Source organism: Scophthalmus maximus, chromosome 6 (assembly GCF_022379125.1).
Source record: "Scophthalmus maximus strain ysfricsl-2021 chromosome 6, ASM2237912v1, whole genome shotgun sequence".
In the NCBI taxonomy this organism is placed as follows: domain Eukaryota; kingdom Metazoa; phylum Chordata; class Actinopteri; order Pleuronectiformes; family Scophthalmidae; genus Scophthalmus; species Scophthalmus maximus.
In genome coordinates this window covers 17,423,967-17,442,655 of record NC_061520.1, presented here as the reverse complement: position 1 = coordinate 17,442,655, position 18,689 = coordinate 17,423,967, and the positions used below count along the sequence as shown (strand labels likewise).

General features: G+C 45.4%; 1 protein-coding gene across 4 annotated transcripts in view; it reads right to left on the bottom strand.

Moving 5' to 3' along the window:
* The window catches only part of LOC118309694 (plexin-A1-like), a 171,214-nt gene that overhangs the window by 139,560 nt on the left and 12,965 nt on the right, over positions 1–18,689 (bottom strand). The window lies entirely within an intron of this gene.

Sequence of the window (18,689 nt, the reverse complement as noted above, 5' to 3'; positions counted from 1 at the left end):
GCGAAGGGTGTTTTATGACCACACCAAATCGGAAAAGATGAGAGACACTACAGCGAGATGAGAAGGGTAGGAAGATGGCGAAGGGGGATGAGGGAGGGAAAAAACATGAGCTAGTGGAAAAGCAAAAGGAGGAAAGAGAGAGGAGAGCCAAAGAGGAATGTCTCTGGATCCACCTCCTGCAGCTCATCTGGTAAGCCACTCGGGGGGCAAGGATATCTGTCCATCAATCAGCAGGTTTAACAGGTCAAGTGGTGTGGTCAGTTAGCCAAGCTCTGGATGTCTTATCCTTTTTGCTGTACACAGCTATCCTTGAAATAGGCAGGCATGTGGGAGGCTGTGAGTTAACACCAGAGGGGAAAGTATCGAGAGAATTAAAACACCCCAGTAAGAGGAGTCATTGAATTGTTCATAAGTTTTAGTCACTGCTGCTGCTGCAAAACAGGAGAGGAGAGAAAGAGGAGCGGCGATATTCGTGGAATTGTAAACCATAGCTCAGCTGTGACAAAGCTAACCAGGTTCAGGGAGAGGTTGTGTCATGCAATTTCCACAAATGAAAGGCTGGGAGGAGAAGAGTGTATGGGGGAGAGAGAAGACCAAGGAGAGAAAGATGAAAAGAGAAAAAAAGTGAAAGAAAGAAAGAGACAGAGAAGCAGATGCATTGAGAGAAAGGCAGAGAGAGGAGAAGCAGAAGGGAGAGTGAGGAGCAGCGGGAGCCCAACAAAAGGAAGCACTTCTGCTGCATTTTAATCAGGGCTCTACCTGCGCTTAAATCAAACACCGGGGGAGCCCCGTGGATCGAGGCACCTCGGCGCTGTAATTGCAGACAGACGAGCCTGAGCTGCATCCGCTAAAACCTCACTCTCTCTACTCTGTGAGATTAAAAAGACTCGATGCGAACGGTGGCCTCTTTGACATAAGCAGTTGCAATAAAGTGACTCGCCGGCCTATAAGAAAAACTATTTCTTGCTCAATGGTACATTCGTTAAGCGCTTTCGGGAGCAAATGTCAATTCAAAGCGTGGCGGCATGTAGGGAGGCCGGATGCCTCATTTCCCTTTTTTTTCCCCAAATTGCATCAGAGGGTCAGCTGCTTGTTATCTATCCCATTAATAACACTATAGCGTCACAGCAAATATAAAAGACAGCATGGAGTTTTTCCAAATAAAATATATAAACTTTAATAGTAACAGGAAAAGAATCCCACTGCTACTGTCTTTGTAACTCCCTCTTCTCCAATCATGGCAGACATGCACACCTGTTGAGGATAGTCAATGGCTCAGCTTCTTACACACATGGCTCTTTTTTCCCCTCAAATTTCTCCATTCCCTCTCTCCTTCCTTATCCTTCCAACCCCTATTCAATTTCCATTTCTTCCAGGACTAGAATGAAATGGTGGGAAGAGCGCTGGAGCAAGGTTGTGAGCCGTATCTCGCACCATCAAGAAAAACATGTCAGTCATTTTGGGATGGAGCGTGTCTGTGGCTTTGGGAATGGGCAGCCACTATAATCGGAGGAACCAAGGGCGTTATCACGTGAAGGAAAAGCACAAGAGAGGATGGACTGGAAGGGGCCAAGTTGATTGGATTTGATATCGGGCTGCCCTATCAATTGACAGCACTGTACCGCATCCCTATGGGCACTGGGAATAGGAATGAGAGATTGAACGGAGGTAGAAGACATAAGGAAAAAGCTCAGAAAGGAAGAGGTCCTTCCACAGCTTGACTTCTTTTTGTTTATGAGGTTTGACAGTGGTTGGAATCAAGAGATGAGAGAGTGGTGAGCGGATAGCGATCAACTCTCTCTCTCACCCCTTTCTCCAAAGCAGCTCAACCCCATCCCTTTAGACAGAGCTCGCCGCTCAGAGCCTAGAGCTGTGCTGATTTATTGCCTGTGGCATATCAATTACAGCATTCGCCACTGGAGGGGAGAGAAAGGGGAGGAGAAGGTGGCGAGAGAGGGATGATGATGAGGAAGGAAGTAGAGCAGCACTCAAACAAATTCCCCGCCCTCTGCACTGCATCAAAACATGTGGGTCACATCTGGGGTGGGAGGAAGAGGAGAGAGGGCGGAACCGGGAATTTAAAAAAGAAGGAAAACATAATAAGGGAGATGGGGACAGGCTTTGAAAATTACTATAAATTCTCATTGTCAATTATTGTAACCAAACCATATCGTAATCACAGAGGTTATTAAAAGCAATACGGTTTAAAAGACACAAACCCACTTCACTCTGCCTGCTCTGAAATGGTGTCTAATGTACGCACACAAACGCATCAAAACATGCACAAAACACAAAGCATTTTTCAGCACATTATGCACATGCAAATCAAAACACATAAAAAACTAAATGGGTCCTTAATCTGTCCTCCACCTCTCCTCTCAGCAGCCAACACACTCCAGAGATTGGAGATTTGCCCCGGGGGAGGAAACAGAGATGAGCGAGGGGTGGGTGAGGGATTGAACAGCACGAGTGGGAGGCGGCAGGAAGCGGCGGGGTGGGGGGTGGTAGAGGGGGTTGGACGGTTAGGGAGGAGGTAAGATAGAAGTAAAGCCAAGCCCCAGAGCCGTAATCCTCTCCCAGGGTCTGCCTAATCTCACCGCCAATATCTGCATATGGGAAGAATGGATTACCATCCCCCCCAACACACTGACTGATGGGTGGCAATCCCTGGACAGACAACAAGCTCACATACACTCTGCAGGTAGGCATGGTGCAGACTAGTCATTAGCTGCGTGCTTTGCCCACCAGTCTGACACATGTCCCAATCAGGGGCAGTCTTGGGGGCTGGGAGGGATTGTAGGGGAGCAGGTCAGGTCACCATAAGCCACACTGAGGCTCAAATGCTCCTTTAAACACACACACCAAAAAAATCTAAACGCAAACAACAAAACAATCACTCTGTCTGCTGAGGATTATAACATAATGTCGGCATTATTACTCTAGCTTTGTGTATTATCAAAAAAACATTTGCCAAGGTCCATGGAAATTTGTTCATAAAGGACCTCCTTTTGACTCTAGAATGTATCCATAACTGAATATGGATAGTATTATAGATAGGTAGCCTTCAAATTGGTTCATGTTTACTGTGTTAATGAGAATAGTCTATTTGAACACCTCCCCTTTGCCGATATTTTCAAAAATGGTGGAGACCATTCTCCTCTCTGTCGTTATGCCTTTGCGATGTAACAAGCGGTGTAACCCACCTGCTGTGTATAGTGTATAGCACCAGTGTGGTGCATACTTCATATATCAATTTAGGAAAGATGGAGCAAAAACAGACAGGAACATAAATGTGACAAAGGGGCATTGAGTGATGAAGAAAGAATATCTAAAATTTGGGCTGGCACTCTGAGTACCAAAAACAACTTTCCCTACATCCCTCAAGTCCAGTGAGCCAAGACAAATTTCACAGGAGGTAAGACCAATTTTTAAGAGGTCTGACGATAAAGCAGTATTGTATATTGTGGTATCTTGTATCATTTCCTTCCTGCCTTGGCTGGTGGAACAAGCTGACTGGCAAGCCTTGGGGCGCATACAAAGCCCTTATGAGTTCTGTTTTAGTGCCTACGTAAATCAGTTTAGTGGAGGACAAGCGCCGGTGCCCTCCTCTCTCTCTCTGCCAAAACAAATGCCTCGTTCAAGAGTACAAAAGTAGTCTGTATTTACATGTATGTGTATGCTTGTGCGTTCTATGAAGACAGACACTGGAACAAATTGAGCCCCATGTCTTAAAAGCACGGGCTGACGTTCAAGCTATCATCCCGGCTGGAGTGATTAAATCTGATCTAGAGCTGTCTAGTGGCTTCCCTTGACGAGGACGAGTTGTGAAACCGCTACAGAGAAGAAACTCTGGCACTCCCACATTGTCCTCAGATTTTTCTATATTCTTTTTTTCCTCAAGTACGTTAGCCAAGAATAATTTCTTTACAGGAGTTGCTCTACAAGCTGCTCAGCTCTGTTACGTGTAATAATGGAATCTGATGATTGTAAAATTATTTTTGAGAGACTGTCATGTGATACAGGGTCATAAAACACATAATAAACAATCATTAGGAACATGAAACACTGACTTTAAGGCTTTTTTTGTTGGCCTGTTCATTAACCTGCCAAACTCTGACTGATGTCACATATTTAGTTTGACTTGTTTCCCAGGCTTAAATCAGCAGCCTGCACAAGGACGAGGGCAAAAACAATCTACTCCCACACCGAAGTGCTGGAGACGCAGTGTGTGCAAGGACACCTGCTTCTCTGACACCCAATGTGTCGCTTGGATAGCAGACGTGTGCGTGTGTGCGTGCGTGCGTGCGTGCGTGCGTGCGTGCGTGCGTGCGACAGCTGCGGCACTACTTTACACAAATTTATTCACTTGTCCAGTATAACAATAAAACACGTGTTTTCAGAGGTAAATGGGATTATATGCCAACAGACACAACTTGAGACACACAGTGGTAGGCAAGTTACTGTAGTGTGTCTGTGTGTGTGTGGGGGGGGGTTGAAATGACAAATATGTGCCTGTGCTCTGAGGCTACAGCACAGTTGTCCCTGCATTTGTTGAATATGAGAAAGGAGGAGGGGTGTCACCTACTGTGTGTGTGCGTGCGTGCGTGCGTGCGTGCGTGCGTGCGTGCGTGCGTGCGTGCGTATTTAAACACTTCATGGCACCATTGACACCGGTTCCTAGCACGTCTCTGAATCTGACCGCTGGCGATCTTACACCCAGTCTGCTCCACACTGGAATGCAGAGGGTATGAGCTGCGGACAAACCTCGGAGGATTTCATCGCCTCATCAAACGAATACACGCCGTTTTTATTTGTGTGTGTGAGGTAATCTATGTGACAGGTGTGTGTGCACCCCATTTTATCTCACAAATCTCTCTTCTCCTCCCAAAGCTAACATTATGCTAGACTTCTGTGCCAGGCAGCAGTTGTGTCTGAACACTTCCTGGGTAGCTTGAGATCTTTGGATTATGGACGCCAGCACAGTGCTCTGAACGGTTTATGAACACTGTGGTAAATTTGACTGGTGAAAACTGGTGTCTCCCATGGATTATCATAACACATGAACTAAATTTGTCTCCATCTTAATATCTAACTTTGTCTCCATCTTAATATCTAACCTTTAGCTCGGACTTCTTTCTTTCTCCAGGTTTCACATTTCTCTTTGTACCCCCTCCCTCATGCTCTCCATCTTCTATGAGTCAGAGCTGCACATGATCCCCAAAAAAATTTAAATTGCTCAAGCACCAAATTTATGTGGATCACAACATGAGCAAGCAAACACGTTTTCTCCTCCCAGCGTCGTTCCTCTGGGCCGAAATTCCTGGAAAAACCAAGGCTGTCGTTTGAGCTGCGCAGACGGAGTGAAACACTGTTGAGCCCGGCATCGCGTAAAAAAACCTGTCCACATTTCATGAGGGAGCACAGACACACAAACACACAGATGCAGGCCCCGTCAGATTAGTGGTTTACACTTAATCTCTCCACTGTGTTTGTGCGGCTGGTTCTTTCTTTCCATGACAAATCCAGTGTGTGTGTGTGTGTGTGTGTGCGCGCGTGCGTGCGCGTGTGTAGGTGGGAGAGGTAGACGATATGTAGGTCAAGGCCACAATGTGCCTGATATGCCACAAAGTACTGCAGTAATAGTACAGCCAGTTTAGCGTCTCACCACTTGCTCACCACGGCAAAAACACGCTGAGCTTGTACTATTGTCTGTAGCATTAAGCTAAGGCCTTATCTGTTTAACATGGCATTAAATGGAAGTACAGTTAGGTTGTAGGATCAGAGGAGGTGATGACATGCAACAGCAGGTTTTTAAGCGTTTTGCTAGACGGGATTATGTTTCAGGTAGAAAATAAGCAACAATTAGTCCATTTGTACATTTAAGATCAACACCTGGATTTTTGCAAGTAGCTTAACTGACATGTTTTTATACCGTCACTGGTAACATTGTCTCCAACATCCTTACTTAAAGCAGGACAGTGTAACTTTTAAAAATAGGAATAACACACCCCTACCCTCACAGGTGAAAAGCTGCTTTCACGGGCAACAAATGCTTTACTGGGTGTGGTATGACCGGTGGTTTATGCGAGCTAATGGTAACCATGTCACCTCTCTACTAACAATTTAAAAGTTAGGGATGAGATGCTACTTTCTGTTTAACAGATTCAAACAAGGAAAACATATCAATCACAGAAAAAAGCTGCACCTGCATAAAACAGCATGCCTCTACATGCATCTCCATGGTTCGAGTCAACACCGAGACAAACCCGTCACAATGAAGGTCAACCACAGGCATCATTGTGGTTTTCCAACAGGCATTTACACCACGCATCATCCTGCGGTCTGAGCTTTCTAAGCTGCGTGTGCAGGTGTTGATGTCATGAAACCGCAGGTGAGGACAGGTTTGGTCAGGGGACATAGAGAGGCAGGTAAATCGAAGGCAAAGCTCGAAGACTGGCAACGGACAAACAAAGGTAAAAAGCTGTGTGATTTGGCCCAAATCTCAGGTCCTGAGGTAATTTCACACACATAACGATACATATCATCACTCAAACCTTTTCTCCGCGGTGTAAAATGTGGCCGTGTCATAGCAGATGTAAATTGCAACAGCATCTGCTACCTTCTTTCCATTTTTGTGATTCTTAGCCGTATGGTGTGCCGCGGGCAAAAGCCTCTTTCGACGTCTGAGTCTGGAGTCGAATGTATTTATGCGGCTCTTGTCCGTACGCTCTGATTTAACATGTCCTGACATGTTTGAATTGAATTGACTCTTGCGTAGGTGATAAAGGAAGTTAGTGGTACTTTGAGTTTGTTGTGGGGACTCGCCTGCGATATAATTTGCAAAGTACAGTTTTCAGGTCTATACTCTTTAAGGTATGAGCTCTTTGTTTTGCCTGTAACGGTCAGAGACCTTCTCCTGCAAGCTTGTTTATGTTGCCTTCATACAAATTCCCTGCCTGCCTCTGCGCCATGGAGAAGAAAACATGGCAAAATGTATTGCCTTAAAGAGTGTGATTTGCAGGGGGATTTCTTTATACATGGTCACCTGACCTCTACCATCATATCACACAGCCTTGCCTTAAAGTCTAATCAAATGGGGGAAGTATGAAATATGTTTAATCACCTCAATCATCCATGACATGAACAGTATGTTCGGAGCTCTTTCTGGTACAAAAAAGTGGACGCATTCCTCCATAGCAGTGCTTATATTCTCCCCGCTGAGTTCACTATAGTGGAATGCACTTTGCTCTGCCTGAAACAGCTTATTACCAAGCACCACTGTCCTCAGCTGCAACTCCCTCCCCTCCTACTTTCCTTTCCTCACACCCTCCATTTATGGGCTTGATTGACCCTTGACACCAAGAGTGCTGGAGTGGGATTGTTCTGTGCTGCTTTGTAAAAACTTGCCAGAGAGCACTGATTGTTGAAAAAACAGGCATGGCATTGTAGCCCCTCTCTGAGGATTCGAGGACACTGCCGGTGGTGGTTGGTTGTGGGTGGAAGAGGAGTCACCTCAAGGAGAAAGCCATTAAATAGAATCACTGTCTCCTTTTGTTTTAATGGTGCTATAAATGTAACCTCCTCTTTTTGGACTTGATGTTTCCAGAGTACACTTTTGTGGACCGGCGGCGTGAATAGTCAGCTTTTCTTGGGGCTGCACAAATAATTGGACACAATGCCTGTAATGGTGTATCAGCTGAAAACCAACAGCAAGAGAAGCAGCGTATGAGAAACAATTTCAAAGCAGCTGATAATTAACTCAAAACTGGCATTCGTCTCGAGCAACTTTCGATCTTAAAGAGCCACAGAGCAGAAAACTTCAGAAGGATCTGAAAACAAAAAGAAAGTCCAAAGTACGGTCTGGTGTTGGCCTCGTCATATCTGTGTTATCACTAGTTTTTGTGTTGACAGGAAGAATGTGAATCTCCTCTTTAGGGAAGTGCTATCACATCCAGAAAACATTGACTATTGAGATTACAGCATGAAAGGGATGGACATAAGACCCGAGCACTTCAAAGACTTGACACAAGGCCAAGCCTTAATCTGGCTCATATCTTCTCATCTGCGAACTCCTCTGGTGCCCCGTCACACTCAATATCACCGTCAGTTAATGTTTTCATTGAAACCGACAGAAACTTGACCATCTGCCCTCGGCCCCCTCCAGCCTGAGTCATTACATCATCCGTTTAATACAAATAAATGACAAAACTCATATATACACACACTGACACACACATGCTGGTTCACTGCCGACTCAGACAGCATCCTGATCCATCTCTGTCCATTATGGTCCATACTGTTTCCGGATGTGTGCTATTTCATTAGTAACCATATCATTGGCTATGACCACATTGCTTTATTCTCTGCTCTTAGGACAGAGCGTATTGCTTGTGTCACATGGTGCTTAGCCGATTTATGCCCTCAGATGGGTCACAAGACTCCAGGACTAATGCAGATGTCTGGATTTGAGGGGAATGTGAGTTCAATTCCTCAACACAGAATCAGCCTAAAAACAATGTGATAATCTGCGTAAGATACCATGGACAATAAAAAGGGCATAGACAAGACTGATACATTTCGTTTGTTATTTTGAAAAATAGGTTCTCTATGCATTCTGGTTTACAGGTCAAAGAAAAGAGGAAGCATAAGCTTTTTGTTCTGTGTGAAAATCAAGAGACACCAAACAAATGATTCAGAGAAAAACACGCTGACCCACATATTCAAGCTCATCACACAATACCCGGGAAGATCTGCGACAGCATGAACACCAAACAAAGACCCTGTCATGTCCAGGAACTCAGTGGGACGGGACCACTCATTTTGTTTAAATGGCACCATTAGATCTGAGTCATGTGAGGCCACTGCCAATTATCTGCAGTGGCACAGTTGTGGGGCTGAAACAAAAGGAAGCTCATCTATCCCTGCCGTTTTTAGCTCAGGAGCCCGGTTTTAAGCCGATGAATAGTCAAGCCAACGGACGGCGCTGTGTGTGTGTGTGCGCGCGCGCCCATGCACGGTGTTCAGGAGGAAGAGAATAGGAACTCGAGAGCACAGACGATTTCCTGTCTTGTCCCCTATCGTCAGCACATACTGTAATCCTGGTGAAGCGCAACACATGGCTCTGCATGCATCACTGCTTCACTATAGAGGCTGTGACAGAGACGGAGACGATGGCTGGTGTGCTTAAATACTTGAGTGTGTGACATGACTGATACCTTATTTGGAAATAGATTTAACTACAACACATCAGCAATACTTCCAGGTTTCAATTTATCCACTCTAGTTACCGAGAGAAAAGGCGACTTTAATGTACATTTATAAATGTCTTCAGACTAAAATCTTAAGACAGTAGGTTGGAGAAGAGAATGACAAAAACATAACTAAGAAGAGGGAGCTTGTGTGTGAGAGAGGCTGCAATAATCAGGTGGGAGAGAGAGAGAGAGAGAGAGGTGATGGAAAGAGTGAGCGATAGATGGTTGAGATGAGAGGAGTTGAATACTTTTCCAGATAGCTGGCGAGGCAGAACGAGGAAGAATGGAGCGAGATAAGAGAGCAGTCTGTGCATGTTTTAGCGAAAAGGGAAACTTTTTCCTCCTCAGCCGCTAAGTGCCTGTCACATAACTACAGCCAGTCCCGCTTCAGCTTTGACTAAGCACTTTCAAAAAATACTCTTTATTGTGGCAGCGATATAACGCTCACAATGATTCCACATGTTTTCAGAGTTTTAATCGAGTGCTCCAGTAATCAAGCCTTTACGGCTACATGGCCTTGAAATGAGAGGAGCAGGCAATCAGTCTGTAATGGTTGAAAACATTGTTTGACATGGTTGAAACCTGTTTGTCTCAGATTCATCTTCCCCCATTATTATTGACATGTAGAAGTTCAGAGTTTACACTTCTTTACACCTGCATTAACAAAAAAATCATAGCCTGCAGAATTGTTTTTCAGTGAGCAGCATCTCCTTAATTAAAACAAGTTTTGTTATTATTATTAATGATTAACCAGTGAAGCTTAAGTGTGAAAATTAACACAAGCATCACAGATTTTTTTTTTCCTCACCTGCTTTGTATGAAGTAATTTAAGCAAAAAATTCTTTGATTTACCTTTCTAGTTAGAGCCCAAACTATGCACCCACCTTGAGAAAACATGATAATTTAATATGAATTCCTTGTACGGACCATTGTTCATACAATGAAAATGATCCTATAGAATTTGTATTGTAGATACCAAACTACTTCTCCCGAGGCAGAAACTTTTAGAACTTAAGTCTAAGAAGAATTCCAATCTTTAGTCCAACACATCCATTTCATCATCAAAATATTGGAGCCATTTGAGAGGCGCCTGGATGTTCTTGGAGCTGTCCCAAAAGGAAGGGCTGGGCCGACTGGTCGGTCCAGAAGGACGAATAACACCAGCTAGTGTGAGTCAGTCACAGGGCGGACGAGGAGGAGGGAGGGTTCAACACAAGACAATATACACAGACACCTAGAGCACACGTTGGTTGGGTCATATTACCAAGACTGTCTTTCAACTTGGAAAACAGCAAAATTAATACTAGCTGGCGCTAGTGTAAACAGTGTGTGTGTGTGTGTGTGTGTGTGTGTGTGTGTGTGTGTGTGTGTGTGTGTGTGTGTGTGTGATTCTGTAGTCCAATGGTCGTTGAGTCGTCTAAATTTACATTCAAGGTGCCTGTGTCAAAATGTAGCGTGTGACGGAGGGAGTGAAAAACTGGATAAAAAAAAGGGAAACAGGCAGATGAGAGACAAAGCCCAACTGTGTCCAAAGAGTTTGTCAGTATCATTACAGCAACAGAGCCCAGGCTGAGGCAGAGCTGTGAGCGGGGGAGGAGGTGAGCGTGGGGGAGGATAAGAACAGACATGGAGAGAAAGAAAAACAGAGGGAAATGTGTTGGAAGGACAGAAATGTGAGCGCAGAGGAAGAGAGATAAGGGGAGACTGGTGGGAGCGGGGGAAGATGAGAGGAAGAGTGGTGAGTGAGAGGAATGCCAGAGACAAAGAGGGGAGGAGAGTGAAGACGACAGGAGAGAAGAGGGACTAAATATATCAGCGTCTAGTTCAACACAGCGCTGTGCTTGACATAACTATGGTTTATAGGACACCTGCCGCACTGGATGCTGCACGTCTGGATCTGCACACATGCACTTGTTGTACCCTTGCCAACTTTGTGACGACTGAACTCACAAAGAAGACAACGGCCTCTCTGTAAAGCCCCACACACAGAGTGAGCCCTGCAGAGATGATGAATAAAGATGGCAATTTTGGTCCCGGGTCAAAACATTGTAGAGCCTAGAGAAACACAACCTTATTGGGGGACGTAATCATTGTGGGATGAAAAATTCTCTGCTCCCTGTGGCTTTAAATGTGTTTTGCCCCAGCTGATTAAGTCCCCCCTCTGTTTTCTATAGTGTTCCAGCCTGCTGAACAAGCACCTCGCTCCCTCCACGTCGCCACCACCACCTCTTCATTCTCAGCCCGCCACCGGTCGTACCATACACATATCACACAATTCTGGTCAGGCAAATGACCTGCTATCTTCCATAGTCCCTCAGGGGCCCACTACCACTCATAACTCCCCAATCACTCACTGATTTCTGCCACTTTCAAAACAGATTGAAAATATGGCATTGTACAAGCTCTGTTGTCGTTTTGTTTGGGTATTTATTCAAGCTATGTCTCTCGGCTTAAAAGTGAAGTAGATGGTGTATGTAATGATGATGAATGACGTGGTATATGCTGTGAAGGCAAGTGCAAATCAGGTTGTAGTTGGTGCAATGTATCGTTGTAATCAAGAGGCACGGGAGCAATATTAAAGTGTTTGATTTGATTGACTTCATGCATCTATGTGTCACAAAAGAAAAGGCAGTAAAATTATGAATATCGATATTTACAATACCAAGGTGGTCGCAATACCAAGCAAAGAAATAGCTATATTTGAGTGCACCCAAACTCTGCCAACTTGTTATCAACATATTCTCTTCAGCAAAGCTTTGCCTTCAAGCAACCTTTTGTTCTCTTCACTTTTCACAGAGCAAATCATTTCTACAAACGCTAGAATTAAACCACAACCTAATAGGTCTTTGGTACAAGGGGGCTTTGACCTATTATTTGACGAACGCTGTTTGATAATGGGATTCAGAACAAAGCTGGTCTCCATCGTCGCACTGCGATCCACTTTCCTCTGCAGGTCGGCTGACCCTTCCCTTCATGTGCTGAAGGACGGCCTGTATGATCTGTCCTGCCTTGTTACAATGCATGTGATTTCACGAGGGGGAAAGGTTAAGACTCGCACAACGTCAGGAAACTGCCACCAGACTCGTGCTTGCGACCTCTGCCACAATGCCCGAGCAGAGAGGCAAAAAGAGAGAGAGAGAGAGTGAGAGGGACAGGCATCCTCAGAAGATGAATGCTTCTGTCTCGGGGAATACTCGAGTCTCGACCAGCTCCCTTCATTTGAATTTCAACGTCTGTCTCAAACTCCGCCGCCGCCGCCCACACACACACACACACACACACACACACACACACACACACACACACACACACACACACACACACACACACACACACACACACACACACACACACACACACACACACACACACACACACACACACACACACACACACACACACACACACACACACACACACACACACACACACACGGTTTCAGCTCAATCGGCCAAGAAAGAGAAGTGACGCATTGATCGTGAATGTGTCAGTGAGGTGTCTTGCTACAGCGCCCTGACCTTTCCAAAGAGAGAACGAAGTGAATCTATTTTTCCTTGCGGTGTTTGTGTGAGGCGGGAGGCAGCCATTATTAAAGCCTAATGAGTAACTGGAACAAAACAAAACACTGGCACACTGTAGCCATTTCCTGCTCACCCTAAAGGCTACATTAGCATCTTAAATGCAAGAACAACTCTTACTCCATATGCAGACAGAAAAATAAATGAAAAGGCATTATTGCTTCTCCCTAACCTGTAGACCTGAGCAGCGTGCAGTGCAAACGCAAGCCAAAATTAACTGTTTTCAATGAGTCATTCATTACTGGAAAAAAATAGGAAAGAGTGAGAAAAACTTTGTTGCTTTGTGCTTACGAGGACAATGGTTGGTCAGTAACCTGATGCGTTCGCAGAGCAGATGCAGACAGTTTAGGGCTCAGTCCGGCAGTCTTCATTTTGATCTGATTTTTGGATACTGACACGCACCAGTCTGTCACTGAAGAAGGGATATTGTGCAGCTACATATGGGGCTTAACAAGCACACTAAAACATGAAGCTTCTCTGTAAGCTGATTCCCAACGAGAAGGAGGGATGAAAAAGGAGAGAATCGAAGTAAAAGAGATTGACAGATTATGTAGGGACACCACAACTGGACTGACCACCACAAAAAAACCTCTTAAAGCTGTTATGTCAAATAGGAGAAATCCTAGAAAGCCTCAACTGTAGCACTGCGAAGATTTATTTTAACAAGCTCCTGCCTGAGCATACAACCAAAATCTCTTAATATCACACTGGATTTGTGTGTCATCCATCAATGTTTGGACTGTTATGGCTGTGTGTAATGGGATGGCGACAGACGACGTTTGAGGTGTCTCTGTGTGGCCTACATCCAGCCTAGGTGCGAAAGGACCTGCGATGCCACTAATGTAGGTCACTGTGTTGCCAGGTTGAGGCCTGTGTTCGTCTGGGGAAAAAAGATATGAATGCATGTGCACAGAAGCGTGCACGCAGGGCTGGTTAAACTTGATGCACTGTCTGTTTTCCAGCTGTGTGTTTACTGTGCTGAGCTAAGCTAGTCTTCTCTCTCTCTCTCTTTGGAATATGGTCTTGATTTGCAGGCCAATGCCTGTGGTGGCTGGCTGACAGAGTTATCCCAGCTATGTGTTTGTACAGGGGGGACCCTCCCGGAGAAATGTGTCAGCCTGATCCGTGGTTTGGATGAGACCCTCGCTTCAGCCTTGTACCATGAACATGATGGGGCGCAATAGGAAACAGGGAGGGAGAAGATGTATGCAGTTGAAACAAGGACTGGGACTCAGAGATACAGTGCTTTGTCTCCTCGGGGGGTTGAAGCCAAATACTTAATCAGTAAATACACAAACATATGCACACAAACGCACACACGCAGTCTTGACAGGCCTCAACCGGAACAACCGGATCCTGAACCTATCTCCTGAAACTGTGAAGTCAACATTCTACAATGTGAACAGAGCTTAAGTATTTCAACTCATATGTTTTGACTTAATTGTTCTCTAACTGGGGGCATGGACCTACTCCTTTTCCCTATCAATGTTCGAGAAAGGAAGGATTACTTTTACGCTGTGGTTGCAGCTTAAAAGTGGCAGCTCTCTCGGGCAGCAACAGGTGAAAGATGGAGAGTTTACAAAGAGCCTTCGGGTACAAAATATGTGGTGGGACAGCAGGATATAGAAAACCACCGTCGGCTGAGCAAACAGCAGTGTGTGTAGTCTTTAGTTTAAGTTGAATGGCTCCACCTGTAACGTTTGCACAGAGAGTAGGCAAATGTATACACACTGAGAAGAAGAGCACGGAGGCAACACTGCAGCTGATGCACAGAGTAAACATGAACGGAGACCCATCGCAGCCACACAGACGTGGGGCCGGGGCTTTACCACAGTGGCGCCGGGGCAGGGCAGCAGCAGCAGCAGCTACTAATTAAGAGTGGTTGGCTGAACAGCTATAGTTAGGGCTGAAGCTGGAGGGCTGAGTAGAATAGGTACCGTGTCTGTGCGCGTGTGCGCGTGTGTGTGTGTGTTTGTGTGTGTGTGTGTGTGTGTGTTACTAGCAGCCCCGGGGCTGTAGGCTAGGGCCCCAGTTCAAGTCTTGCTGACTCAGATTCAACACTGCCTGTCTGGCTGCAATACTGCTGCTACAGCGAGCAGGGGGAAGAGCAAATTGCTCCTTTCCCTGTCTCTGTTACTTTCTCCTTTTTCTCTTTGCCTCCCTCTCCCTCTGCTCCCGCTGCATCTTTCAGTTTCACTTCCTCTTTTCTGCTTTTCATTCCCTACTTCCCAGGAACCCTGTCATTTTCTTTCTCTCCCCCACTTCCCCACACAGTCAATATGATTCAATGAGCTTTATTGGCAGGGAATTAGGTTGTGGAGCAGAGTTGGGGATTACAGTGAGGATCAAAACAGGAAATACATTTGCTTTTAATGCCGAGCGCCTGACAAACACTTCCTTGACAATGATACGTCAAATCAATCTTTTCACAACTCTCTTTCTCTATGTTGTTTGTTCCACTTGTGGATATTGGATGTTCCTGTTCTCCTGCTGCAAGTGAATCGGACTTGCTGGACACACACAGCACTTGTTCACTTTTAAGGCAATTTGTGGAAATGGGGTGATCATATTAGCATACATTAAAAGGGTCTTATGACAATATAAGAGGCTTGGCCTTGGCCTTAGTTATTTAGCGTGCCAGCTAATCCCATTGTTGTTGTCTCTTGAGCATATGTGGCGAGCTTAAAGTTAAATCCTCGCTTTTGTCTCTGTGTGTCTCCTTTGCTTCTATCACACACCTGAAATAATAGTCCCTCACATTTACGTGTAGACCAGTTTTCAAAGTCAAGTAGCATTCTCATGCATTCCATGAACAAAATGCTGTGACGTACACAGAGAAAATATCACAGCTAACAAGCTGAACATGACAGTATTTAAATGTGGCTGCCTATTGGAGAGGCTTTATTTAGTTATCACAGACAATCCGCTACATCCTCAACATTCCTGAGTGGCCATGAATGGAAAGTGACACGGTTGACATTTGGATGCTTCTGACTGTGGGAAGGTTACTGGCGGGAAATCGGCAAGTTGCCATTTTTAAGTGCCAGGTACCGCAACTTGCCTTTCTCTCTGCAGTTTAGTGTGGTGCTGACCGACCACACACACACACACACACACACACACACACACACACACACACACACACACACACACACACACACACACACACACACACACACACACACACACACACACACACACACACACACACACACACACACACACACACACACACACACACACACACACACACACACACTTGCTCATTGTGTTTGCAGTCTAAACAGAGTGTTACAGTTTACTGTTTGTCTGTTTGCTCCCTGATGTTTACCTCAGCATAACAATGAACTGCCGTGGGAACATTTGAGCATGCAAGGTCTGAACCTGTGTGTGTGTGCATGTATTTTTCCGACCATGTATTATATTTTAATTCCATTACTGCGATTGTTTTCATAATATTCTTCACAATACAAAAAATACAAACCACCACTGGACCAACTGTGAGCCATTTGAACATGTGTGGTATGGTCTGATTTCTTTCCATACACCAGCATATCAACAACAAATTACATGGCCATCTCCAGACAGTCAGAGGACCATCTCTGACATGTGCCTTAACCCATATATGCTCTGACAACTTCTGATAGAAACACAAAACACTATGTGTGTGAGATCTGGGCCTCGAGCCGGCCAACAGTTGGTCTAACTGTCGTGTGACCTTCCCACTGAGGCCAGCACTGATATGGCCACTGTGGCCCGAGTCTGACTGAAGCGAAGCCTGAAAATCTGAGCATTTGAGTAGTGACTGTTACTTAATTCACCTCTCTCATTATTTGTGTGTAATTAATGCCAGTACCCTTTCATAAAGACACTATTGTCTGCTCTTTATAAAAAAAGATGATAATCTCAAGATTATGAAATAATTATAAAAAGAGAGAAGTTTTATGAGACGAGAAACTGAATCAAAAGAGCGTCAGAAAGCGCAGCATGTTATCTCGAGTAAATAGCTTTGTCAGAAAAGCTCAACACAGAGACAGACAGAGACCGAGACAACAGAGGCTGTGCCCATCCTCACATTGGCCCAGCGCCAGTCCTGCTCCGACAGAGGAATAGAGAGAGAAAGGGAGGGTGCTGTAAAAGTGTGTGTGTGTGTGTGTGTGTGTGTGTGTGTGTGTGTGTGTGTGTGTGTGTGTGTGTGTGTGTGTGTGTGTGTGTGTGTGTGTGTGTGTGAGGGGGCAAACATTCCCCTGGCAGGGTCCCTTGGACCCGGCGGAGGGCAGGGTTCAGCCGCTGAAGGAGAGGCTGCGTGCCTGGCAGTCAATTAGCGGCTTGCATTTACACAACAAATGGAGCTCCCACGGTTTCTCTAGCGCTCACACGCGCGCACACACACCACGTATGAGTGTATCCACTCAGCGCTCATCAGCACACGCCGACGCAAGGTCAGAGTGATGGGCCGGGAGGGAGGGAGAGGAAGAGAGTAGGGGGGGAGAGAGAGAGAGAGAGAGAGAGGCCAGCTATCTGTTGGAGTGGTACTCTCTAGTTAAATACTAACTCATTGGCTGTATCAGAAACAAGCGGGGTAACGGTGAGCACAAAGTAACACAATCTCCACTGCTGAACACTGCAGCTATGATAAAGCAGTGTTTGCTGTTAATTATCTAGACTGTGGCTGCCTGCCATAGTCTCATTTGCCCTTCCACAGTTTCATAATGATCCAAAAACATTTTTACACGTCTCATAATAAAACTGATGTGGAACTTATCCATTTGCAATGGTCGAGAGTTGTAATGAGCGGCGCTCTTTGCCTCACTGTCGCTCTCTAGGTGGAACTCAGCCTAGAACCGCTAGTTTGCACTTTACCTGTGCATGATTAGTGGTGGGCGGAGGGCAGGTAGACCTCTGTATAACCTGTCCTCCATATGTACCTGTCATTCAGAAGCGTGTGAGAGCTTACAGCAGTATGTTCACTGGGCAATCACAATCATCCAACACCATTGGCCTGACCCCCAGTGCCCTTCCCCTCTGCCAGCTACCGCCACAGATAGAATCTCATTCTGTGGGAAACACTGTACAGATATGGATGAGCACTTGCTTAGAGAGCTGGTCCACAACTTTTTATTAGCTGTCTCTGCTAACCTTTATAAGCAAAGTTGGGTTTGTGGTCCCTGTGTTCTCGTTTGCTGCTTTAAAAGGAAATGGTTTGAAAACTACCTCCGCAGCAACATCCACCATCATGCACCAGGGCACTTCAATTGAACCCAAAATGAAAATTAATTTAGTGGGTTGTTAATTTAAGTGTGCTGGTAGCAGCCAAATATTCCGTCTGTATGCTTAGTCAAAGTGTAAAGCTGATGTGAGGCTAACATTCAGGGTGCTGGGAGATGGACACAGAGGCAAAGAAAAAGGAGAGACGGAAGAAGAAGACAGTGGATGGAGACAGTCAGGCAGAACAAACAGGACAGGAGTTACACAGATCCCTTTCCAACATTTAGCCTCACTTTGGATAATGGCCATGTCAGGGTGACGTGTGAACAGGAGCTGAAGTCAATACAGTTGACTCAGTTAATCAGGCAATACCGTGTCAGGCCTGGGTGAAATTCACTTCAATCTTTCTTTGCAATGGTAGTGTGAAAAAAACATCAGAGTTTCCAGACCAGGCAGGTCACGGCGATAACCCTGCTGCGGAAAGCAGTGTTTTACTGTACAATCATCGACACCAGAGATTTTCCTGCTATATTCTCACATTTGCTCACTCAGATATTCTCCAGAAAATCTACAAGGAGGCTGGCAGACAGTGTCCGGAGCAACATTTGCGAACATTTGCATTCTCAAATATATCCCCGCTGGAAGAGTTCAG